Raw genomic sequence first — 26754 nt, forward strand, 5'->3', positions numbered from 1 at the left:
GGCAGAGGCAAATGATTAAGAGCTCGAGAATGATTTTTATTAAGGATTTGTTCCTGGGGATTCTCTCTCCCAGGCAAAAAGAATAAATGGCTCTCAAGAAAGAAAGGGTCTTGGCTGCTTTGATGTGGATGGGGCCAACCAGAAAAAAAAATGCTTGCAATTAGAAACCCAAGCTCAGTATCAGCTTGTTTTTAGTAAAGTCACAATGGAGAAAGACTTTTTGAAAGTCAGGGAGTGGCCTATAAAATGTGATTCAGAAAGGAATTTCGTGCCCACAGATTGCTTTTTCTTTAGCCTATCCTGGTAAAAGTCTCATTGGTGTTGTTTCTTAAGGGCCTTCTGGTAATGTGAACTCTACTCCCAGCGGAGGATTATCTGGTATATCTGCTTGGTCTATTGTCACCAAGAAGATATTAGGGCCCTAAGGGCATGGAGGAGGTGGTAGAGAAAGGATAGTTTGCAGTTTCCTACCCAGGCAGAATTCAGTGAGGCATCCCAGGAGGAAGTCCAGGAGAAGCAAGGAAGAGAAGATAGCTGCTAGACTTTTGAGGAGAGGGGTTGCTCAAAGAGGAGCTGGGTCCTGGAGTGAGACAATCATGACATCGGTCCTTGACAAGCTTCTGTTTCAATCAAAGGACTAAATAGCTGGGCTATTTAGATCTTTTCTTGAATGAAGCAGAGTTTTGTAAAGCACCCAGTACAGTATCTTTCAGAGACTTATAGAAGATAGGAAATAAATCCTACCTAGGAAACATGTCATAGAGAATGAGTTTGAAAGGGAGGATAAAGTAGATGGAGGGGCAAAACATCAGTGGAATAAACGAAAGCCACCAATTACACTCTGCATCTTCCAGTATATCCCTGTACTTTCCCTGACCCGCAGCTGATGTAAAATCCCACCCAACAAAGCATTTCTACAGGTAAGAGTCATTGCAATTGAGGGATGGGGAGGGTGATGGTAACTTGTGGAACAGGAGAAAGAGAAAAGGTAGGAAAGAGACAGTAGGAAAAAGAATAAAAGAAGAAGTTTCAGGCAGAAGCAAAAGAGAGAATGGGTGTCAAGAGGTGAAGGGAAAACATTGGGAAAAGGTTTTGAATATTACAATAAAAACAGCAACAACAATAACATAATGACAGCTAGCACTTAGGTAAGGTATATGATGTGCCAAGTCCTATTGGAAGCCACCTCAAATGCAATAACTCATTTTATCATCACAATGATTTTATTTTATTTTATTTTACTTGAAAGGCAAAGTTAAAGAGAGAGAAAGGGAGATGCAGAGAGAGAGAGAGAGAGAGAGAGAGAGAGATCTTCCATCCACTGATTCACTCCCCAAATGGCCACAATAGCTGGGGCTAGACAGACCAAGCCTAAGCCAGGAACCTGGAACTCCATCAAGGTCTCCCACATGGGTGCATGGCCATCTTCTACTGCTTTCTCAGGTACATTAGCAGGGAGCTGGATCAGAAGTGGAGCAACTGGGTCTTGAACCGGTACCCATATGGGATTCCAGCAATGCAGGCCACAGCTTTACCCACTACACCACAACACCAGCATCATAATAATCTTATAAGTTTTATTATTGTTATTATTATCCCATTTTGACAACTAAGACACTGAGTCACAGAGAGTCTAAGTCAAAATCTGGAGTTTGTGAAGCAGAGACAATGGATGAACAAAGAGCCTGAGTTCTGAGGCTTTTCAGTTTCTTAAGCCAACAATTCCTACTTTTCTCAATGCAATTTATGTGCCTTGCAACCAAAAGAACCCTAACTAACAACAATAAAAGAGCATTAGCTGTTCATAAGGGATAAAGCTCTGAGTTGAATGTCTCATATATATTATTTTATTTTATTCTGACAACCCAATAAGTTAGGTACTGTATTATCATCCCTATTTTGAAAATGAAGAAACTGAGGCACTGCAAGGTCTAGTAGCTAACAGGTAGCAGAACTGAGAGGTAAACCCCTGTTTCTGACTTCAGACTCTGTACTTGTGACAGCTATACTAAACTTTGGTTGGGCAGACTAATAAAAGAAGAGTGTGTCACCAGTCAGCTGTCAATAGCTGAAGGCAGCTTAATTCCAAGTGTTACCTTTTAATAACTAATCTGACAAACTTTTATAACATTAAATAAAGTGGCTATAAAGTTATAGGCACCCTTTTGTATTTCCACCCTTTTGTATTTCGTCTTTTTAGAGGCTCCTTACTCTTGGGAAGCCATTATTTGTGACACCATGCAGCCTTGACTCTCCAGTGTGAACTCACTTAGCACAAACAGAAGCTAGTACTAGAAATGCCTGGGCCCAATGAGACTCCCTTACAAACAGGGAAAGAAGGAAGTTACAATGACAATACCTCAGTGGCTATGGCTGGGAATTCTTCTTGTAACAGGAAACGAGTAGCATCCCAGCCTGGGAAGCACCACACTAGGAAGCCAGCATGAATTGAGCAAAGTCTATTTCTGTTCCTTATATGCCTAGCCTCCCCTATAATCGAGTCTGGCGTCATCCTTGGGGGCTTTTAGTCAATCCCTGTGAGCCTTCTTTCTTCCGCAACCATCCTACTCACAATTAATTGCTGCCGCTTCCCTGTAGAAAAAAGGAACTGTGTGTATGTTTTCAATGCTTTTGTTGTTTGATTTTTAATGCACACAAAAGCCTGTCTCCACAGGATAACTATTGGCTGAAGAATGATAGTCTGTCCAACCAGAATTCAAACAGTTAAAGATAACAAGTGGCTTTCATTGTTTGTATAACTATTAGGAGGCTTCCCTGATAATTTGAAGCTGATTTATATCTTGGCCTCTATTTCTGCATAGAAACCATAAAAAATAGTATGTTAAATAATTTCATGTTAAAAACAAAACTAGGACTTAATCTCCACTGAAGGGGCAAACAGTCATTTTTATCAGCCTTTGCGAATGGGCCTTGTTTTCCATTCATTAAATGTCTATAAATGTTTGCTAGTTCTTAGAGGTTGAATGATTAAAAGGATAGAAGAGATGTGAATTCTAAAAAATCAATCACTGTTTGTAGCTCCATCCAAAAATATATCCTGCATGGCACGGTAGATCTTCTCCATGAGACTAGTTAATAACAAGCATTCTGCATATTTTATAATTATGTGCACTGCCAGCAGAGTGCAGTTGGATTTATTGTACATTTGAGCCCCCAGAATCAGAGTCGTGCCTCACAGCACCTATCATAACAAATGGCACGGAGGGGTGCTTTATGCTGCAGGATGCTGAGTTGGATGTTTAAATAGCACACCCCAGAAGTGTTCTGAGTTATGGTCACCCTGCAAGAGGGACACCATCCAAAGTACACTGTGATTTAAGTGTCATGGCCCATGGCTGCAGCTAGCAGCTCACTGACTCAGAATTAGCATCTATAAAAAGGAGAAGGAATAACTGTTCCAACAAAACCCTAGTTGATTAGAAGCACATTGAGCAGAAACATTTACTGGTTCTGATTGGGTTTTTGGCACACTCCAATTTTTAGATATATGAGGTAAATCACACAAAGATAGATACAAGGCTCATGTTACTTTTTTTTCTTCAATCAGGGACATATTTGGTAGAATATAAGACAGGTTCCATCCTCCTATATTCTTTTGCTCTGTACATCCTTTACAAATGTTGGAATGTATCAGTAAGGTAAATGGTATGTAGGTAGAGACCCTTTCATTCTCTGGCATGGACGATATTCTGCATAAATATAAGCATTTCACCCATTCCTTTCCTGGAATAAAGGGAAAATGACCTTTGGTTTTCCGTTACATGAAGAGTTTGAAGAACAATTTTTCATTTAAATGTGTGTCAAATAATTGTTAATGCTACCCTGGGTTTTTATACCATTTTTTGCTTGTCAACCTAGTATCCCCGGATAATGGTTTTGGAACTGAATATTAACACTGGTATGATTAACTCTCCTTTGACATGCTTAGAGGAGTGAGGCAACTTCTTTAAGGTCCCACCTCCAGATTGATATAAAGGACAAAGTAGCTTGCAGGTCTGACGTCTGGCCCAATGTTCTTACTCTGGTACTATGTTAGTACCAGCTTGTACCACCTCTGGTTAATTTACTTTGAGAAAAATATGTAAATAAGTGTCTAGGATGTTGTTTGTTTACCCTATGCTCATGAATCAAAGTTGCTATTATTCTTCCTCCTCCTGTTAGTAACACTCTCCCCATCCACCACCCGGCCTCCACACATACTATTTAAAGTCCATGTCTCCTACTACTGTTCAAGACAGTCAGACACTCAGATTATCTAAATGGGACCTGATATAAATTACACTATATTCCCTCAGAAATTACCTTGACGAACAATTATGCCAATAATAAACAGCAGAAAATATAGTTAAGAAAAATCAGCCAATCTCGATGGCCTTAATTGGCATTAGTAATTATTGCACATAAATAAATCATTAAGCCATTTTCCTTCCAAATTTCAATTTGGACATACAAAGTCAACATAGTTCACTGAAGCATAAAACAGAAGCCTTTACCAAAGTTGACAATCCACGTGATAATGTGTAGCCTACACTTTAAGCTCTTCTTCATATTGTCTACAATAACTATCAGCACAAGTCTTTGCATGTAGTTGGGGGTTTTTTAATGAGGGTTAATTAAATGAATGTATTACCTCATGATAACAAAATGTTTGATTTCACCTTATATTGTGATATGTAACAGGAATCCTTACATACTTGAGCTTATTAAAATAGATGAAATCATGCCTCCCCTAAAACATCAATTATGGAAAGACCCTAAAGACACTACCCTATAGCTTTGCTAACACTTGAAGTTAGCAAAGTGTGGTGCATAGATCTGAAATATCAGCATCACCTGGGAACTATCCCAGATCTATGGAATCAGAATGCACATGTACAAGATTCTTTTTTTTTTTTTTTTTTTTTTTTTACAGGCAGAGTGGACAGTGAGAGAGAGAGACAGAGAGAAAGGTCTTCCTTTGCCGTTGGTTCACCCTCCAATGGCCGCCGCGGCCGGCGCACCGCGCTGATCCGATGGCAGGAGCCAGGAGCCAGGAGCCAGGTGCTTTTCCTGGCCTCCCATGGGGTGCAGGGCCCAAGCACCTGGGCCATCCTCCACTGCACTCCCTGGCCACAGCAGAGAGCTGGCCTGGAAGAGGGGCAACCGGGACAGAATCCGGCGCCCTGACCGGGACTAGAACCCAGTGTGCCAGCGCCGCTAGGCGGAGGATTAGCCTAGTGAGCCGCGGCGCTGGCACATGTACAAGATTCTAACATGATTTGTATGCATGTAAAAACTCAAGCTCCACCATGTGAACACCTGTTATTCATGTTACCTGACACCAGCAGTCACACTGCATATTCCAGTCCACAAATATTTCTTAATCCCCTATGGTTAATTATGCACTAAAGAGAATACAGACAAAGGGGAAAAGCTAGATTTTATCAGGATGACATATAATTTAGTCCTAAATAAATAATGCAATCATTGGGAACAATGCAATCACTGGGAATATTAGGTATGTTGGGTTATTTAGGGAAAGCTTTTTGAAAATGGAATAATTTACAGTTTACTAATCAGTATTTAGGGAAAGAGGGAAACTGGTAACAAAAGTTAATGTTTATTGAGTACCTACTATTCAACAAGAACCTAGGTTACACTTTTTCATATATCATTTCACTTATTTCTTATATTAACTCAATGAGTTAGATATAGTGTACCAGGTCTAAAACAAGCTAGTCTGAGTTTGAATCCCACCTTTACTATTTCTTAGCTGTGTGATCTTGGGCAAGATTTTAAACTCTCTGTGTTTTGGTTCCTTATCTATAAAATGGAGACAACAGTAATACCTACCTCACAGGGTAGCTATGCTATGAGTATTAATGGAGTTAATATGTATGAAACTCTTAGAGCAATGCCTAGCACATAATAAATATCCAATAAATGGGATATGTTACCATTTTCATTCTATAAATGGGGAAAGAGGTATATAGAAAAGTTAAATAACTTTTCCAAATTCACAGAGCTAGTAAGAACTAGAACTTGATCCCTGTTTGAGATGACTATGGAGCTCAATAATCTTAATTCTATGGTATATAACATAAAATATTTCAGAAGAGGGAGTAGGGGAAAATTATTCTAAATCAAATCTTTTCAAATTACTGTGAGCCCAACCCTGCCCTGGAGCACTGGGCCCATAAAAGAATTAGACAATTAGCGAAAAATGCTTGTTGTAGTGGCTCAGTACAAGATTTCAAGCAGATTTCACTATTTGAAACAATGTTCATTAAGATTTTGAGTTATTTTTCCAGCATTGGTTCTGGCTTTACCGAACAATTCAAATATATTTTTTGGACAGGATAACTCCATGACCATTGACTTCCTAGATAGCTGATTAGATTAGGAGGATGCAGGCTTTACCCGAGGCCTAGAAGAAGGGCATCTAGCCCTCATAAGACCATGATGTAATGAATGAGCTTTCTGAACAAACCATATCTTTCAGAGATTTAACAACAGGACATGTTCGGGCTAATTGGGAATCAGGGTTTAGACATGGAATCAAATGTCACTGGATTAAAGAGTAGATTTTGGTTTTATCTGATTGCTGATTCCTGTTCAGATGAGATGAATTCTGAATTAAAATCTTGGCTAAGCTCTCCTTTGTGTGACCTTGAATCACTCTTTATCCTTTCCTCTGGATCTCAGTTTCTGTATTTGTAAAATAAAACTGATTAGACAGTCTCTAAATGTCTTTCCAACACTGATATATTCTTTATAGTTTTGCAAGCATCTTTTATCCACATCACTTTTCTCCTCACCATCCCCTAGTAAAGTGGAAAGAGCAGAGACTTTGGAATTAGACAGATATAGGGTTACCTCCTTGCCATTGACTTATAAGCTGGGTGATGTTGGCTAAAACCTGACTCTATCTATGCCTCCATTTCTTCCTAGAAATAATAATATTCCCACCTCACAGGGTTACTACTGGGAGTTGAATGTTGTAGGAGGCATGCAGTTCACTGATATATGTCTCTCATTAACTTTCTGAGGATCATCATGTGGGTCTATTACTCCATCTGCACTGAGCCACTGCTGTGTGCCAAGCAAAGTCAAGGGTAACATGGGCCCATGAGCTCCCCTAATACTGAAATATTTTCTTAAAAGCAGAAGGCTCCATTGAAGGGTTTTGATCTCTTGATAAACTCAAAAAAGGGCCAGGAAAGTACCTGTTTCAAAGGTCATGACTTTCCCTTTGACAATTTCATACTCTGTCTAAGCCTAAAGGACAAGTGTCCAATATCACACAGCCACAATAAGATTTATTTTTTATGGGCTGAGCTTCTGGGAACAGTTTAAAATCCAAGCTTTTCAGAACATAAAACTTCTACTTCCAACCCCTTCATCATTGATGCACCCCAGAAAGGTCTCTATTGCTTGCAATATGTCTTTAAAATCAAATTAATTTTAATGCATCTAGACTTTATTCACATATGCCCCGCAGCACTTCAAAGGAAAAGTAGACTGCAGGATCTAGCTACAGGGCATGTAAGCTCCTGATCAATCACACTGGAAAGCAGAGTTACTCAGTAGTGAGCAGCATCTAGATTTTGCATTGACCCACCAAACTCATCACAAAATCTCTCACTTGTTTTCAAAGCAGTGCTTTGGTCCAGGTAGGAAGGCTTAGTTCCCCCTGGTTCGGAACCATCCAGAAAAATGAAAGGCAACATCCAAGGAATATTTGTCACCTTGGTTTGGGTAACTGTGTGATGTATATAGGAAAGAATTTTAAGGTGAATTAAAATAATTCATCCAGTGGGAGTGACATCTACTGCTGGGAATTGTTCGTCACCCATTGATGAGAACCAAATGTTCCACTGCTTAAGCATTTTAAGGAAACACATGTGGTTAAAAGGTTCATCCTTTTCTCTAGGTTCCCTCTCCATGCTTCATGATTTGCATCATTACTAATTTCAGACACAGTCAGTACTGGTCTAGTACTACTCTTTGCAATGAGAACATGATCTTTGGCCCCATAATCTCAACCATACTACCCCAGCTCTGTCTTCCAAATCCCTAGAGCATCCCAGCTCACTTCAGATACTTCCTCTGCAGAGAGGACCTGCTGCCAGCCCTAAAGACCCCAGTTTGAGTGCTAAGTCCAAGGAGAAGCCAATGAAGGCATACCATGTGTCTGCCCTAATTTCAGATTCCAAAATAGCATTCCACTTTCCTTTTATAGTAAAATCTCAGTCAATCAGAGTCTGGTAGGTCAGAATCTTCAAATAGCCAGAATTTCTGCCCAGAATTTTTAGAAATGAAACAAGTGAGTACAAAATAAGCAGGTAGTATCAGATATTTAGTAAAAGTGACAGTTTCCTTGGGCTGCTCCAGGGTCAGGGCACATTTGGCTGACTATCTCCACTTCTAACTTCTATATACCTGGGTAATGAATACCTGTGTTCAGAATGATGACCCTGATGCATTGCAAGATCCTTCAAGATTCTTTGGCAACAGGAAAGATTCTACTATATTCATTTACTTACATTTATTAAGGAAGACAAGTGTACTTAGAGAAATATTCAACAGTACTTCAATAACAACAAGAAAGAACTTTCTGCTTAGCACTCAAGTACCCATAAAATTCCATACACATTACTGAAAAGCACTTTTCTCCTTCCCCTCCCTGTGCAATTCTTTAAGCATGCCACATTCTCCTCTAGCCCACAGTATGTACATCTATAAAAAAAGAAAAAAATGAGATTTGAAGATACACTAGTGTTCTGTATTCATCTCTCTGATCTCTTACATAGCCTCTATATTTTTGAAGTTATGCATAATTCGAGTACAGCCTAGCTCGGAGGAAAATAATTTCAGCAATTCCTTCTCATTCAATGCCTTTGAAGTGCCAAAGGTCAGGAGCAGTCTCAGGAGTAGTAGCTTCAGTTGACCAAGGACAGAAATTTTGCTGGTCCCATTTGTGGAAGGCTATCGGAGTCCTTTGGATTTCTATCCTCCAGAGACCTGATGAGGATGACTCTTGACTCTAGTGTAAGAACAGAAGTCCATCTGATGAGTGTAGGGTTGTAGTTTGAAAAATTAAAGAAAGGACAGTTTAGCAGCTCCTTCCAAAAGGCCATATTGGCCTGGAGCTAGTTTGAAATTAAGTTTGTATTATTAATTGAAAGGCAAGAAGAGAGTCTTAGAATAAATCAGATAAAATAAATAGATGATTTTACTTACTGTCAGGAATGCCGCAGGCAGTCTTGGGATTTGGTGGCAGTCATAACAAAAATGCCTTATCTTCCTAAGGTTTTCCTTGCTAACTCTCAGCAGGTTCAAAATGCACTTCTAGATTCTCTTTCCCCCCAATGGAGATAAAGCTAAAATGACAAAAAATATCAAGGCTTGCAATTCTATAATGTTAAATATTTCTGAGAACACAACTCACCCACCAAATAGAGCTGGCACCTGGATATTTCTTCCCACAAGAAAGAACTGATTGCTCTAAGAGCTAGCTTAAACCACATTTGTTAAATTTAGGACTCAGGCTTTTAGGTATCTAAGGAAAACTTACTTTCAAATCAAGTTTATATTAGATGACCTGATTTGGGGCCTACACCCACACAAACACAAAGTAAAACTCTGCTACTAATTTGGACTACTGGAAAGTGATTTGTTCCATTTACCAAAGAATGTGACACCAAGACTTAGGAGCCAACAAAAAAAGACCAAGAAATCAGAAATGTAACTGCCTAAGCCCTGTATTTTCTGTGTAAGTCTCATATGCCAACATATAGACATTTCTGCACAGATCCAAAGATACATCTTATAAAATAAACACTGAGACTTTGGAAGATTTGTCTCCTGTATTATCCTTGTCCTATTACAAAGGATTATTTACAATGCCAATAGTACTTTTGAACTTGACCATTAGCAAACATTTTTATCTTAATATTTTATTATTTGAGAGGTGGAGTTCCAGACAGAGAGAGGGAGATATAGAAAGAAAGGTCTTCCATCCCCTGTTCACACAATAGCCAGAGCTGGGCCAATCCAAAGCAAGGAGCCAAGGAGCTTCCTCCAGGTCTCCCATGCAGGTCACGGGCCCAAGCACTTCCGTCTTCCACTGCTTTCCCAGCCCATTAGCAAGGAGCTAGACACGAAGCGGCATCCATATGGGATGCTGGCACCACGGCCACAGCGCTGGCCCCTTGTAACCACTTTTTAAAAAAAAAAAGATTTATTTATTTATTTGAAATTCAGAGGAGAGGCAGAGAGAGAGGGAGAGAGAGAGGTCTTCCATCCAATGGTTCACCCCCCAATTGGCTGTAACGGCCGGAACTGCACTGATCCAAAGCCAAGAGCCAGGAGCTTGCTCCGGGTCTTCCACCGGGTACAGGGGCCCAAGGACTTGGGCCATCTTCTACTACTTTCCCAGGCCATAGCAGAGAGCTAGATCGGAAGAAGAGCAGCTGGGACTACAACCAGCACCCATATGGGATGCCAACGCTCCAGGCCAGGGTGTTAACCCGCTGAGCCACAGCACCGGCCCCATGTAACCACTTTTTAGAATTACTTTGCTGGATTTAGGGGAGGGAAATTCTACATGGATATGTTATATAAGTCTAAGAGATGAGTACAGAAAGAGTGGGGAGGACTATAAAACTTACAACAGATAAATATAAGAAATTGAGTTTCCCATCTCCTCTAGCATTAGACCTTCATGCCAAAATTCATTCCCATATCATGCAGATGCATTCAAATATAAAGTATAAAAATGGATTGCAAAATTAAATATAAGTGTAAAGTTAAGTATACCCACTATTTGGTACTATTCACACTTTGGATTCACTGTCCTGGTCACAAATAATCAAGAAGAATACATCTTAGAAAGCAGATAGATAGGATGGCTGGAGATGAAAGATGAGGCAAAGCAGGGTTGGATAGACTATACAGTCTACTGAGACCTCCACATGCTCTAGCATTCTGTTAGGAGTCATTGATGGTAATGCTCTTTGACTGTTCAGTATGAAGAAGGCAAATTGTAACAGACTCAGAGAGTGATCATTCAGCAATCTGAGGCCTGTTTTGAAAGACTGAGCTTAAGTTCTTTTTTTATTCATCTCTTGGGTATGTGGATAATTCAAAAGCAAGCACTAGACATATCTGATGGGTCTGTCTGGCTAATTGGCCAGTTTGATCTTAAATACTAGACAGTCACTACTCTAGCTTAATCTAAGGCTTTATGCTTCTCTGATGCCACCAGATCACAAACTGACCAAATATCATACATGCAAATACAAGCTTCAGAGAGCAGAACATGTGATTATCATGGTTGTAACCCATACACACTCTTCTCTAATAGCAAGGGAGTAAATAAACATTTAGTAAGCTCCTACTGTGTGCAAAACATTGTGGTAAGAATATCCAGATAATGGAAGGTGAAAAGGAAAGAGGAATTGGACAGGGGTGTTGCATATAGACATCAATAAACCCAACAACAAAACACTGATCCAAGAAGTACCAGTATCCTCTGTCCTGAGGATTTACCTTCCACAAAGATATCCTCACGCCTCAGTCAGCTGAATATATGAATGTCAAAAGGCTCAGGGAAAGATGCCCATCTCTAGAATGATCACAGCAGCCGTATTTCTCTAAGCTACACTGAGCTTTCTTGGCAGCACCGACAGAGTAGGGTAGCCTAGGGTTGGACCAACACATATGTACCCATCCAGCTGTGCCCACATATCTACCACTTCCAGAAAACCCTCTCTCTGGTCCTGGGGCAGAAGCTGATTACACACCATTTCCTGAAAAGAATTCTCTTCTGTCTTGCTCCAGGGACTCTGGCAGAGGATGGAGGATGGAGCTTTGTGTATCCTCTGGCATTCAAGTAACTATCTAATGCCCAGAGCTTGGAGCCAGAGGAGGTTTGCCCAAATGCCTGACCTAAAAGGGCCATGGCTTCACTTCTTTTCTAATTAGGATAATTAACCTCTCCTGCTCATTCATTCTATTCCAATCCAAAAAGCTCAAATTTAAACAGCACAGGGGACTGCCAGGCTCTAGGGACAGAAAACAGTCTACAAGCCTTTTATCTCCATGCAGTCACCATCAAGGCAAAGCCAGCACAAGCTTCGTCACAGCAACTTCACCCTTGAAACAACCTCGGATTGTCTTGAAGGCCACTTTCAGAATTTTCATTAGTGTAAACATCCCATCAGTTAGAATATTTTACACAGTTCCATAACACTTGCTGACCAAATTGGGGTGGGGAGGTTGACAGTGAGAATGCTAAGAAGGTACAACATTTCTCCTTGTATTGTCACGAGGCTTTTGTGGCTCATTTAAGGAGAATAAATCCTGGATGGCCTTGAGTTGGTAGCATTTAATATGGTATTTATAGAATTTATTCTTTGGGAACAACCACCGGAAGCAAACCTTCAGGACCATTTCAAAAACTGGGCTTGAATAGCAGCATTTCTTTTAGCAATACTGAATAAGTAATTTTATTTTCATGAACTATTTACACCGTGCACACACCATTGAAAAGCACCCTACAGGTTCACAGTACAATATGTTACTTTAAAAATATATTCTTTTATAAAAGGTTCATATGGAACATTGGCATGTTAACATGTGACAAAACTCTCAAGCATGTCACCAGTTCTGTGTGAATGCTTTCCAATGTTGTCAGTTTCACAATCACAGTTCACTATTTGCATTTTAATACATACAAGTTTTAAATAAACAAATGAATTCTACAGTGGAAAGTTCTTGAGGCAATATGTATTAGTTCATTAACATATAAAGATGTTCTGACACAATAATCCACAATATCAACTTAATCAGCCCAAAGACACATTTTCACACGTCTAGCAGCACAGAAATCCCAGGCAGTTGTTGTTTTCTAGTTTTTTATTCTTTGCTGGTTCTCCTGGTTCTACTTTGCACTTTTGAGAAGTATGCTCATCTTTTTCATCATCTGACTCCAATGTCTCCTCCCCTTCTGGTAGAAGCCTGGCTTTCTTAGCGTTCTGCCGGGCATCATCGGCATTGTCCTCGCCGTATATGTTAAACCATCGCATTGCCATGTCCAGCTCTGGAGGCAGAGGTTTCTTCTCCGTTGTGTAGGTCTTCTGTGGAGGCACATAGTCTGACTTCCATATTATGAACTCCTTTGGAGGCAAAGAAGAACCCAGTCTCCGAGATACGACACCAAGGCTGACCCCTCCAGGAGGCTACAGCAGCCACTGTCTTGGAGGCAGCACCCAGCACCGCAGGCACTTTGATGTCAAAGGAAAGGGGTCTCGGGGAGAAACTCCTCCAGTGCCTTGACGATGTGCCTCTTCCAGTCTATCTGCCTGTTGCGTGGATTGTAGACAAAGGCAGAGCAAGTCACACCTGTTCTATAGCCGCCCACTGACTTCGCCACATCCGGGGCCCCGCGACCCGTCTCCTCCAGCTCTCTGTTGTCCTCCTCTCCTGAGGACCTCAAGCTGCTGCTTCCCTAAGCTATGAAGTAGCTCAGTGGGTCCTTCTCCTCCACTGCCGTGATGGCTGCACGGGACCACCTGAATAGCAGCATTTCAAGAGGTTGGATTCACACTGAGCAGGTAGCAGCACTGCAGTTCTCCCTCTGCTGGCTTTAACTGCCCATTTCCCACCTGCTCACAGGTCTGAGAGTTTCCCATCAGGCATCTGCAGACTCCCTGCTGCCTAGGCAGACAGGAACAGAGGGCAGTCCTCTGGATCTTTTTCTCCTCCCCACTACAGAATTCAGTCCAGGGTCTTCCCTACATGCAGCCCTTCCTACCTGTAGAGGAAGCCACTATGTTCTGTAGTCTCCATGCCAAGAACGCTTTGACTGTATATCTTTGGGAGCCTCTATGGCAGGTGAGAAGGGCAAGAGAACAGGGTAATATGTGGGATTGGACTGCCCATTTGGATTTAGTTATGCTCCAGTAATGAAAGGATTTTCCCTGGTCTGACATACCTTGAGTTTTAGAATATCCCCAGCAGAGGAGGGCCCTTTCCACTCACTATGTAATAGAGCCCTATAGACAAATTTCTCAGCAAGTTGTTAAGAAGTTTTGGGCGTAGGCTGAGAAAATTAGTCATCCTGCAGGATTTTCAAATTCATGCATTGTTCCCCCCCCCAACACTACACTGTTCACTTCCCATCTGTAATCTCTACTGCAGCCTGGGCCTGCCATCTTCCCTTCCACCCATCTATGTTAACCAGGCAAAATGTAGTTCTCAGTAGATACACAATAATGACTAGAACAGCACCTCTAAAATTCTGATGTGCTAATGAATCACCTGGGGAGCTTGTTAAAATGCACATTCTGGTTCATTAAGTATGGGATAGGACCCAAGAGTCTGCATTTTAACTATCAACCTTGGTGATGCTGATGTTGCTGGTTCAAAGACCATACTGTAAGTAGCAAAGGTATAGCATCCTTAGGGTCTTCTCTCTTTTTTTAAGATTCATTTATTTATTTGAAAGGCAGAGTTACAAAGAGGCAAAGGCAGAGAGAGAGAGAGGTCTTCCATCTGCTGGTTCACTCCCCAATTGGCCGCAACAGTTGGAGCTGAGCCAATCTGAAGCCAGGAGGTTCCTCCAGGTCTCCTATGTGGGTGCAGGGGCCCAAGGACTTGGGTCATCTTCCATTGTTTTCCCAGGCTATAGCAGAGAGTTGGAACAGAAGTGGAGCAGCCAGGACTCAAACCAGAGTCCATATGGGATGCCAGCACTGCAGGCAGTGGCTTTACCCCTATGCCAGAGTGCTGGCCCCCTAGGGTCTACTTTATAACTAGTATGTTGATATAAGGTCCATGCTTTAAGTATCAAGAACATATACTCCCTTTCTGGATGAGTTAAACTCAACTGGGCTGCTTAGAATCAGATATTGTGGCATATCAACCTCTCTTCTTATCAGTTAACAATAGCATTTATTTCATACTGAAGCTAAAAGTATCCTTTAGTGTAAGCAGAACTGGGCAGAGGGTATGGCAAATATGAACCTTGGCATCAACTCTCCTTCCTGGGACCTGGATTATTGGAATAAGCCTTCCTGGGCACTTTTCCTGCTTCCTGAAGCCAATCCTGCAGGCCAAACTCATTTTCAGTCCAGCCACTCCATTCATTGCATCCACTTTCACATAGTAGCTCTGGATGGCTGCTGCTGCCTTATCACTCATGCTGTGATCTGCATCAGTGGTTGAGACAATGGAAGCAGCTACATCATCCAAGGCACAACCCATTTATTTCAGGCTGGAGAAAACAATCTCTTATCCAAGTGAGGTCAGCTAAGATGCACAGTTGCCAGAGCTTTGAGGTGGTAAGAAATATGCCTTTTGCATTACTTAGCTCCTCAGTGGCAAGCAATGTACCCCTTTAGGAGGTCCCAGTTGTCACAGAATCAGCACCATGCTGTACCAAGCAAGTCCATTTCTCCCCTGAGGTGTAAGACATATAATTCCAGGGTTAGTTAAAGTATAAAATTTTATGGAGACATTGACTGTCTCATATCTCTCCTAAGGTAATTCTAAAATCCTCTCCTCATTAGCATTGCTGCAAATTGTGTTCCTTGCTCAAAATAGCTAATAAACTTTAGAGAACATCTGTATTTTGTGTTTAAGTTTTATTTATTTTTTAGATTGACATAACATTGCATGCTTATTTTATATTATACAACAGGATACTATGAGGTCCATATACATTGTGGAATGGCTAAGTCTATCTTATTAACAAATGAATTACCTCACTTATTTATCATTTTTGTGATGAGAGCACACACTTTATATTTTTTAAGACTACACTAAATAATCACTAACTATTCCTCCAGGGCCTGGTGCTGTGGCATAGCAGGTTAAGCTGCTACCTACAGTGCCAGCATCCCATATGGGCACCAGTTGGCATCCCAACTGCTCCACTTACAATCCAGCTTCTTGCTAATGGCCTGAGAAAAGCAGCAGAGGATGGCCCAAGTGCTTGGGCCACTGCCACCCACGTGGGAGACTCTGTTCAAGCTCCTGGCTCCTGACATTGACCCGGCCCAGCTCTGGCTAGGGAGTGAACCAGGAGATAGAAGCTTTCTATCTGTCCCTCTCTCTCTCTCTCTGTAGCTCTGACTTTCAAATAAAATAAATCCTTGAAAAAATTATTCTTCCTATCTAAAAGTAACCATATATCTTTTGTCCAACATCTCTTCATTCCTTCACCCTTCCCAGCCTCTGATAACCAATAGTCTCCTCCCTACTTTCATATTGAACATTTTTTTAGTTTCCACATGTAAATGAGATCATGCAGTATTTGTCTTTCTGTGCCTGGCTCATTTCACATAATACAGTGACTTCCAGTTCCATCCATGGTGCTACAAATGGTCAGATGCTATTACATTGGCATTCACAGAGTTAAATAGTGCAGGTGGGAAGGTTCCCTTAAGAAGATTCCAGAGCATTATAATTGTGTGGTTTCAATCCAAAACATAAACTTGCTTTATGGCCTAAGGGGGTTGTCAAATAGTTTTTTAAAACACACTGGAAAATTTAAAACAGCCTAAAAGTAGGCCAACTTGAAGATCCAGAATGGCTCCATACCTACACTTCCCAATGGCTGTGTGGAAACAAGTCTTGGAGACTGAATCATTACTGGCTCTGATGGGGTATCCAAGCTAAAGAAATATTCATCTTTAGCTGTTTGCCTCTTGTCTACTTATCTTTGCCCTCCTAAGCTGGTTACTTAACTCTCCTGGAGAGCCTGCTACTTTCATCTACAGAGGATCCTATAACTGCCTCTTCCTCAAAATGACACATAAAACCTAGCATGCTGGCTGGCACCACGGCTCAATAGGCTAATCCTCCACCTGTGGCGCCAGCACCCCGGGTTCTAGTCCTGGTCAGGGCACCGGATTCTGTCCCGGTTGCCCCTCTTCCAGTCCAGCTCTCTGCTCTGGCCCGGGAGGGCAGTGGAGGACGGCCCAAGTGCTTGGGTCCCTGCACCTGCATGGGAGACTGTGAGGAAGTACCCAGCTCCTGGCTTCAGATTGGCACAACACCGGCCGTAGCGACCATTAGGGGAGTGAACCAACAGAAGGAAGACCTTTCTCTCTGTATCTCTCTCACTGTCTCACTGTCTCTCTCTCTCTCTCTCTCACACTGTCTAACTCTGCCTGGCAAAAAAAAAAAAGAAAAAAAAACCACTATAGTTGGCAACTTTAAGCAATTTAGGGTTCCCCTTCTGAAAAACCCTCAGGTTCTAGTTCCTAAAGGACTCCTAAATTCAATCATAGCCATGTGGCTGTTTGCCTATGCAAATAAGTTGTCCCAGCTTGGTAGATCCTCTGGCTAAATGAAGCCAAGGTCATGACTTTGATGGCTAATAAGGCCAGTTAGCTTCCATCTAGTCCATGGGTATAGAGCTTTTCCTATACCTTGGCCAAACAATTTTCTTATTTACTTATTTGAAAGGCAGAGGGAGGGAGAGGGGAAGAGAGACAGAGACAGATACAGAGACAGAGAGAGAGAATATCTCCCCATCTGCTGGTTCTTTCCCCAAATGCCCATGAGAGCCAGAGCTGGGCTGGACTGAAGCCAGGAGCCCAGCACTTCCACATGGGTGGCTCAGACCAAGCACTTGGGCCATGATCTCTGCTTTCCCAGATGCATTAGCAGGAAGCTGGATAGAAAGGGGAGGAGCTCAAACTTGGACTGGCACTCCAACACAGGATGCAGTTGTCCCAAGTGGCAGCTTAACCTAACGTGCCACAATACTTTGCCCTCAGCCCACCTTCTTGTTTTTTAAGAAAACTTTTATTTAATAAATATAAATTTCAAAAGTACAACTTTTGGATTATAGCGGTTTTTCCCCCCATAACCACCCTCCCTCCCACAAACCATCCCATCTCCTATTCCCTCTTCCATCCCATTCTTCATTAAGATTCATTTTCAATTATCTTTAGATACAGAATATCAATTTAGTATATACTAAGTAACGATTTCAACAGATTGCACCCACACAGACACACAAAGTATAAAGTACTGTTTGAAGACTAGTTTTACCATTAATGCTCATAGTACAAGACATTAAGAATAGAGATCCTACATGGGGAGTAAGTGCACAGTGACTCCCGTTGTTGATTTAACAATTGACACTCTTATTTATGACGTCAGTGATCACCCGAGGCTCTTGTCATGAGCTGCCAAGGCTATGGATGCCTCCTGAGTTCACAAACTCTGACCTTATTTAGACAAGACCATAATCAAAGTGGAAGTTCTCTCCTCCCTTCAGAGAAAGGTACCTCCTTCTTTGATGGCCCCTTCTTTCCACTGGGATGTCACTCACAGAGATTTTTCATTTAGATCATTTTTTTTTTTTGCCACAGTGTCTTGGCTTTCCATGCCTGCGAAACTCTCATGGGCTTTGTAGCCAGATCCAAATGCCTTAAGGGCTGATTCTGAGGCTAGAGTGCTGTTAAGGGCATTTGCCATTCTGAGTCTGCTGTGTATCCTGCTTCCCATGTTGGATTGTTCTCTCCTTTTTAATTTTATCAATTATTATTAGCAGACACTGGTCTTATTTATGTGATCCCCTTGACATTTAATCCTATCTTTATGTTCAATTATGAACTTAAACTGATCACTTTAACTAGTAAGAGGGTATTGGTACCTACCAACTTAATGGGATTTGGAGTCCCATGGCACGTTTCTAGCTTTACCATCAGGGGTAGGTCCAAGTGAGTGTGTGCCAAACTGTACATCTCCTCCCTCTCTTATTCCCACTCTTATTTTTAACAGGGATCAATTTTCAATTGAATTTAAACACCTAAGAATAATTGTGTGTTAATTAAAGAGTTCAACCAATAGTATTAAGTAGAAAAAGAAAATACTAAAAAGAATAAAATAGTAACCTATTCCTCGACAGGACAAGGGCTGATCAAGTCATTGTTTCTCATAGCGTCAGTTTCACTTCTACAGGTTTCTTTTTAGGACCTCAGCCCACCTTCTTAGTAATCTGGAAATTGATGGAAAAGGAGGCTGGCCCAAATGATGGGTTTAATATCTCTTTGCTTTATGTCTCATAATCAAAGCATCCATTTCCAATTAAAGCATTAATAAAGGATAGTAAGGATGAAAGTGAACAGAAATTTTTTAAAAATATTTTTCTATCTGCCCCCTTTCAGATTATCTTTCCTTTTTATCTATATCCTGGCCTCCACTTGTCTCTTATCCAGGTAGAATTCTCTTGACCCTCCCTCTAAACTCAGTCAAACAGTACCTATTTATACACTCTTTTGAGGACCCCTAAAATAGAATAGCATTTTACAGATGAGGATATTGAGTTCCAGAATGGGAAAGGAACTATTGCAAGCTTGCCTAGTTCAATGAGCTGCTCAAGACTTTCTGAAAAGGTAAATCCTAGATTGCAGGCAAGTTGAAATATCTGTGACATGTACTCTGCACTATGTCCCATGGGTGAAGAAAAATTTTTAAATTTTGAGAATAAACATGGACATAGCATAATCAAAAATGATGACAGTAAAACTTGCTTTCTAAGCAGCTTAATGGAAGGGAGAGAACTATTGCAGTTGCCCACAGAACTACCAATAGTAACTTCAAAATAGCTGGTATTAATGGGAATACAAAGAAAGAAGCAGAGACATGAAGGATGAATTGACTCCATGAATGCTGAGGGCAATGGAAGAGTCCAAGATAGTGTTCAGATTTTACAACTAATGAAAGAAATTAGAAATCAAAGAAAATTTGACAGAAATAGGGAAATCAGAAGAAGCTGCTACTATGGGAACAGAGGAGTACCTGAGACTATGAAAAATAAGGACACAAGCAAGGATAAAACCCACTGAGTCTAGTAATTCTAACTCAATCCCAAAGCTGTTAACTGATGGGAGAAATACCATTACCTGGAGAACCCTAACTGTGTTTCTGCTAAGCATTCACCTACAAACGGCTGCATGGCATGTGTCCCAGTAGGCCTCCAAAATTCTGGAGTGTCCTCAGGTAGTTACACATAAATGTTTTCTAGAGATTTCCCTGCCATGGAGAAACATATAGAAAAATATCTGACTCCCTCCCTATCTGCTGGGAAGTCACACATGTCTGAGAAATTTCATTGCTGACGAGAGGAAAGGAGAGAGTGTATACTTAGAACGCAGACCTGGATATAGATCATAGCTCCAAAACTTACTAGTTACACGCTTTTGTTCATCAACATGGACCTTGCTGAGGCTCCATTTCCTCATCTGTTAATAAACATAACTACCTACTGCTTAGGCTTCTGGGGGATTAAATGTGATAATGTATATAAATAGCACAGTACTCAGCCCAAATTAGGCATTCAGTAAATGCTAGTTTCTATCCTTACCCCGATCTTACCAATGAAAGGAAAGGGAGTTCAATTTCAAATCTAAAGGATGAGAGAGAGAGATTTATATATAACAACACAGAAAACAAATCTCTTATTCAAACAGAGACTCAATTCCTTAGAAGTCATGCACATCTTCTGTAACCTAAGATTTTCAGGATAAAAGAAGATGGATGTGAGTGCTTGGACCCTTCATTTCCCACCATCTCCATCAGGTTATCTGCTCAGTAATAAGTATTTTGAATAGAATCTCAATGAATGAGAGGTTATTGGGATGGGAGTAAGGCTTTTCCAGGAGGAGAGGGCAGCCATGGGAAATCACTAGAGGTTGCAGATGCCAGGGCAGGCTGTGACCTGCAAGGAAATTTGTGTGAATAAGCAAGAGGAGCCAAGCCATGGGCTTCAAAGCCCGCGTAGTTTAGAATAAGCCCCAAATGGGAGTCCCAGCAAGATTTAAGGAGGAAGACGGGCTTTAATGTATAAATTTGTTGCCAAGCACTCTGATTCCTCCATGAGAAGTCATTGAAGGAAAAAAGGTTGGAGCCTTTAAGGAAGTCACAGAAGTCCTGGAGGCAAAGTTGCAAAGAATGTAACTGTCTTGATATCCCTGTTGGATTTTAACTTTTACTCTATTTCAAAATGAATCTTTATCCAAAAATCACAAGAATATCACTAAATATTAATATTGAAAATGAAAGCAAGACAAGGGTTGTGGTTATGGCCAAATTTAGGACCTCTCATTGAGTAAATCATTTGCCCTCTCTATGCTTCAATTTCTCATTTATACCATGAAGAGATTGGAGTCATCACTAATTCTCACTCTCATATCTGAGAATTCTAAGATACTTGGAAGGATTGTGGCCAATGAAAAGAGCCTGACTTTTCTACAGATAAGGCAAGATTCCGTCATTGTTTCTGGACCCCAAGGCCTAGGGGAGGTGAAATATTAGCCTATAACCCTCCCCCATCCTGCTAAATCCATTCTCATATCCCCATTGGAATAACTCAATCGAAAGAAAGTGATCAAAGTGAATTGCTCTTGTTGGTGCTTTTATGTGGGTTTTTTTGTTTTTTAGCATGGAGGAAACATGAATGTATATATTTACTTGGTGAGTTTTGCACATCCCGCTTTGGATCTTTCCCAAGCAAGTTTTAGACCACAGTGTTAAGTCCAAGGGAACTTTTTTTTTCTCAAGGGAAAAGTGTTATCTGTTGCCTTCAGGACTGTATCTTTGGCCCTTCTCTGTCCTCTAGGCAAGAGCTTGCCCTTAATATCACCTTTGACAGCCTTCCAATAGTATTAGGATCAAGAAATCTCAGCACTCGTGGCAGGCACAACATGCAGAATAAGCCACTGACCTCTGCAAACAGCTCCATCCCCTTTCATCTTTGGCATATACTTGCCCCCATTTTTCTATCCCTTTCCTTAACACCGTTAGCCATCATCCATATCCCTCACTCCAAAAGGTTAAGGTTTGTCCTAGCCTTGCTCTCTAAAATTTAAGAGTGCTGAAGAATGTTCCAAATAAGGCACTTTCCTGATAAGAAGCTGTCTGCTTATTGAAAGCAAAGCGCATAATGCCAGGTCTTCCAAAAGCTTTTTGAAGTCCCCTCATAATTTCCAAACTCAAGACCCAACTGGGTCAGTTCACTTTACTATTCCATAGGCACATGCCACAATATAAGAACTGTTCTGCATAAAGCAAGGCCTAAGGTGTAGATGGTCAATGCAAAATATACCCACTTCTGGGTATCTCATCAAAATCCATCCCCCTGAAGGGAAGTGAGCAGGGTGGGCAGGCATTTTATTAGTGGTCACAAGATTCCATCTGGAATAAATTGGACCTGGTAGTACTCCTTCCTCCAACCTGTAAGTGGGTCCCTTTTTAATCACACAAAAGGCTTACCTTCCACTGCAACTCAACCAGAGCTGGCTACTACATTCTCTAGTCAAAATCTATGGCTAGCTCTCTACCTCGTACTTATAAAGCGTCTAGTAATACTCAGACCACTCACTGCTTGCTTGGCCAGGACACTCAGTCATGTGATTGGCGCTGGAAATTACTGATTTCAAGAGGATTAAAAACCCAAGTGAGGAAATGTAAGAACCCTGTTAATGGGCATGATCAATCATCAAATGACATCTATTAAGTGCTCAGCAGCCCACAAAGCAGCTTTGGAGGACTTCTGCCCCCTGTGAGTTTGCATTGCAGGCAGTCTATCCCAGGACAAATATCCAGATACCCAACAGAAACATGAAGAAACAATACACAAGTGTTATACTATCCCCTTTAATCTAAACCCCAGTTGCTTTCTGTTGTTCTGTTTTGTTTTGAATATCAGACCTTGTGTGGTTGAGGATCAGAAGCTCAGCCTATTTTGCTTTTCCCAGACGTTAAACACATGTACTACAGATGGTCTTAATTTCCTTTCAGCTGACAATGCAAAGTAAGTTTACTTTCACTCAACAAAACTGACACATCTATTTGGGCACATTTTCTCAATTTATGATGAGGAAAATGGAGCTACGTAATTCACCAGCAGGAAGACAAAATTCATAACGAAGAACAGGATGAAAGGGAAAAGTGGAAAAGGCAGGGTTACATGCACTGCCAGCTTCAGAGCCAACTTTAAACTTGACAAGTAGCCAGCAATTGCCTCCTCAAGAGAGGAGCTACCAGGAATACCTCAAGTCGCTTAATCTTGTCCACAATTTCTCTATTAGAGGTGGCTCCATTTAAGTCTCCAAAATTCTAATTTCAAAACATGAATCTTTCATGGAGGGGGTCACAATTGAAGCTATAACTAGTCATGCACAGTATAGTATAAGTAATGAATTTGACTTAGATTGAGGAGGATTTGTATTGGGGAAGAGGAGAAAGAACACAGGACTGGGAAACTATGGACACCTCTACTCACCAATTCCACAAGCTTAGGACCCACCCAATCATGCAACTGCAAGGAAAAGAAGACGTGCAGTCATCTCTTAATTAAAGAAAAGCTTAAGTAAACACAATTGTGAGGAATGAAGGCCTCCAGGAAATCTTAATTTGCCACGGGTAAATTGGACTGAGTGTGGGTGAATATTTGTTTTTATACTGTTCCATAAAATTCACAGACTGACATCCATATGCAAACACAGAGGGGTTTTTGATCTTCCCATCTCAAGCTCCTCACAGAACAGTTTCTGAATTAGCATCTCAAGCTTAGATAATCACTATAGTGATTTTGATGGAAACCAAAAGTGTTTAAATCAAGTTAAACAAAAATAAAAACAACAAAATGTGGATTCAAATGCACTAATGGGACTCTTTCAATGAATTATTTTAAAGGAAAATACACTTTGTAATATGAATAATCATACCCTGAAATATTGGCTCTGAGTTCACATTTTTATGTATCAGGTTTCCTATTTGAGGCAAAATATAATACAAAATAACTGAATTGGGCTCATTGTCTCTCTTTCCTCTGCCTCTGTTTTTACACTCTACTTCTGTGTCAGAAACCACCTTCACAGTCCTTATCTAGTTTCCTCATCCCCTTATTTTGCCACAATCTGCAAGACAACTTTATTTAGAAGTTCATGGAAACCAAGAAAGTTACAATAAATAGAGAATGTTCATATAAGATTTGATTGTAAAGTCCAGGTGAACACTAGAATAAGAGTAAAAGAGTAATTTTCATTTGCCTCCTTACACCACCATGATTGTTTTTGATGAACAAGAAGATTAATTTCATAAGAATGTTAAATTTCTGTTCATTGAAATGTATCAGAAGCATTAAAAATCAAGTAAACTGTGTTAAAATATATAACTTCTATTACAGACATTTAATATAAATAAGAAAAATATTACTATCACTAGAGATGTGAACAAAGGAAATAAACAGGCAGTACTCAAAATAAGGAACAAACTTGGACAAAAAAAAATGGAAAAAATGTCACTAACTTCATTAGCAAAGAAATGCTAACCAAAAAAGAAAATCCTTTTATTCACTTATCAAGTGGACAAACACTGCATTCAAAGCTGACAAGGAGACAGAGATACAAGTATTCTCTCATATTCTGCCGATGGGAACAAAAAGTAGGACAACCTTTCTAGTGGGCAATTTGTCAATATGTATCAAGGGCCTCAAAAACACTCATAAATGTTTGGCTCAGTGGTCCTACTTCTAGACATTTGTCCTAGAGAAATAATTAAAAACATTGTGTGAGTATTATTATCACAGCATCATTCATAATAGTGAGAAATTAGAAGCAATCAAAATGTTCATGTTGGTGAATGGTTAAATAAGAAATGCCTGAGTCTATCATTGATTTGTCAAACACTGTTTTAAATATTTGTCCAAAAAATTGGTAGGAATTACATACTAACTATTTTAATGATTTTGTGATTATTTTAAAATTTACTTTACATGATTGAAATTGAACATAGCTTCCTTTGATTATTGTGTATGGTCTTGTACTTATTTTACTTCTGGAATATGGCCTTTTCACTTTATATTTGTTGAGCTCTTTATTTATAGTGAAGTCAATAAACCTTTAACTATAATGTAAACTTAAAATATTCTCTAAAAATAAATTTTAAATTTTTAAAATTATAGCATGTCTAAGGGATGGAATATTATATAGTCATTAAAAATAATGTTTGAAGACATTTAATGCTGTAAGAAGCTGTTCAGAATATAATGTTGGGTTTTTTAAAGGCAGGATATGAGTAGTACAATCTATTTTGCTAAGTTGAGAGCAAAGTATACTTACATAAAATAGAGTAAAAAAATAAAATAGAGCAAAAAGAGGGAGTCCTCCATACTTTGTATTTTTTATATTTTTCATGTTTTCCCAAATGTTCCAAATGAGCACATATTAATTTTAAACTTAGAGAGAAAAACACAGATGCTACCTCCAAAGAAGAAAGACATTTATAAAGTGTTTTGAGTACATTCAGGTCTGTTTCCTATATACCGAATATACCCAGATTCATCATTTATGCAGGAAGAGGCAATTTGTAACTCTGGTCCCATCCCTCCCTTCTTGCCTCTGTGCCTTTGTTTGTTGATTTCTAGGTGTATACAGCCTTTCTCACCTAGCATGTTTCTGTCCATCATGGAGGACACCTAAGGAAAGAGGCCTGCTTCATATGCCGCATTTGTTTGATTGCCCTCAAGAATAGATCAGTAGTTCTCAACTCTGCCTGTTCATGAGAATCCCATGTTGGGTTTCAAGTAAAACAAAGCAAAGCCTGGGATTCACTCCCAGAGATTCTGGTTTTATTGCTCCAGGGTGGGGCCTGGCAATCAATTATTTTAGAGCTTTAATGTAAAACTAGGGTTGAAAAACCAGAGAAGTAGGCAAAGACATAGAAAGGGAGACCAGTGCTTTCTTCAGGTGAATTCAGTTGAGCAACATAGACAGGATGGGCATTGACCCTCTAGGGATCTATCTCACTATTGTCCTCCCATTTTGCCAGCCCCTGAGATATCTATAAGCTACTACCTGTTCATTTATTAAATGCCAAAATATCATAAAGCAGATAATCAACTTTCATATGCATCATCTGAATGACTGCAAAAGATGAGCAGACCCCAAAAACAATGATCAACATCCCTTTTCCATTCCTTTTTTTAAAAAGATTTATTTATTTATTTGAGAGGCAGAGTTATAGACTGGGAGAGGGAGAGACAGCGAGAGAGGTCTTTCATCTGTTGATTCACTCTCCAAATGGCCACAACTGCCAAAGCTAGGCTGCTTTGAAGCCAGGAGCCAGGAGCTTCTTCTGGGTCTCCCATGAGGATACAGGGGCCCAAGCACTTGAGTCATCTTCTATTGCTTTCCCAGGCACATTAGCAAGGAGCTGGATCAGAAGTGGAGTATCCAGGATCTCTAGCCATCAGGGAACTGCAAATCAAAACCACAATGAGGTTTCACCTCACCCCAGTTAGAGTGACCCTCATACAGAAATCAACAAACAACAAATACTGGAGAGGATGTGGGGAAAAGGGTACCCTAACCCACTGTTGGTGGGAATGTAAACTGGTAAGGCCAATGTGGAAAACAGTATGGAGATACCTCAAAAATCTGAATATAGACCTACCATATGACACAGACATTCCACTACTTGGAATTTACAAAAGGGAAATGAAATCAGTAAACAAAAGAGCTATCTACACCTCCATGTTTATTGCAGCTCAATTTACAATAGCTAAGACATGGAAGCAACCTAAATGTCCATCAACCGAAGACTGGATAAAGAAATTGTGGGATATGTACACTATGGAATACTGCACAGCAGTAAAAAAAAAGATGAAATCTGGTCCTTTGCAACAAAATGGAGCAAGCTAGAAAACCTCATGCTTAGTGAAATAAC

General features: G+C 40.4%; 1 protein-coding gene and 1 pseudogene across 4 annotated transcripts in view; one reads left to right on the forward strand and one right to left on the reverse strand.

The window, feature by feature from the left end:
* The window catches only part of GRIA3 (glutamate ionotropic receptor AMPA type subunit 3), a 318320-nt gene that overhangs the window by 126665 nt on the left and 164901 nt on the right, over positions 1-26754 (forward strand). The window lies entirely within an intron of this gene.
* Positions 12879-15270, reverse strand: LOC127484941 (UPF0690 protein C1orf52-like; annotated as a pseudogene).

This window comes from Oryctolagus cuniculus, chromosome X (genome assembly GCF_051225735.1).
Source record: "Oryctolagus cuniculus isolate XC-2025 breed Fujian yellow rabbit chromosome X, ASM5122573v1, whole genome shotgun sequence".
NCBI classification, from domain to species: Eukaryota; Metazoa; Chordata; class Mammalia; order Lagomorpha; family Leporidae; genus Oryctolagus; species Oryctolagus cuniculus.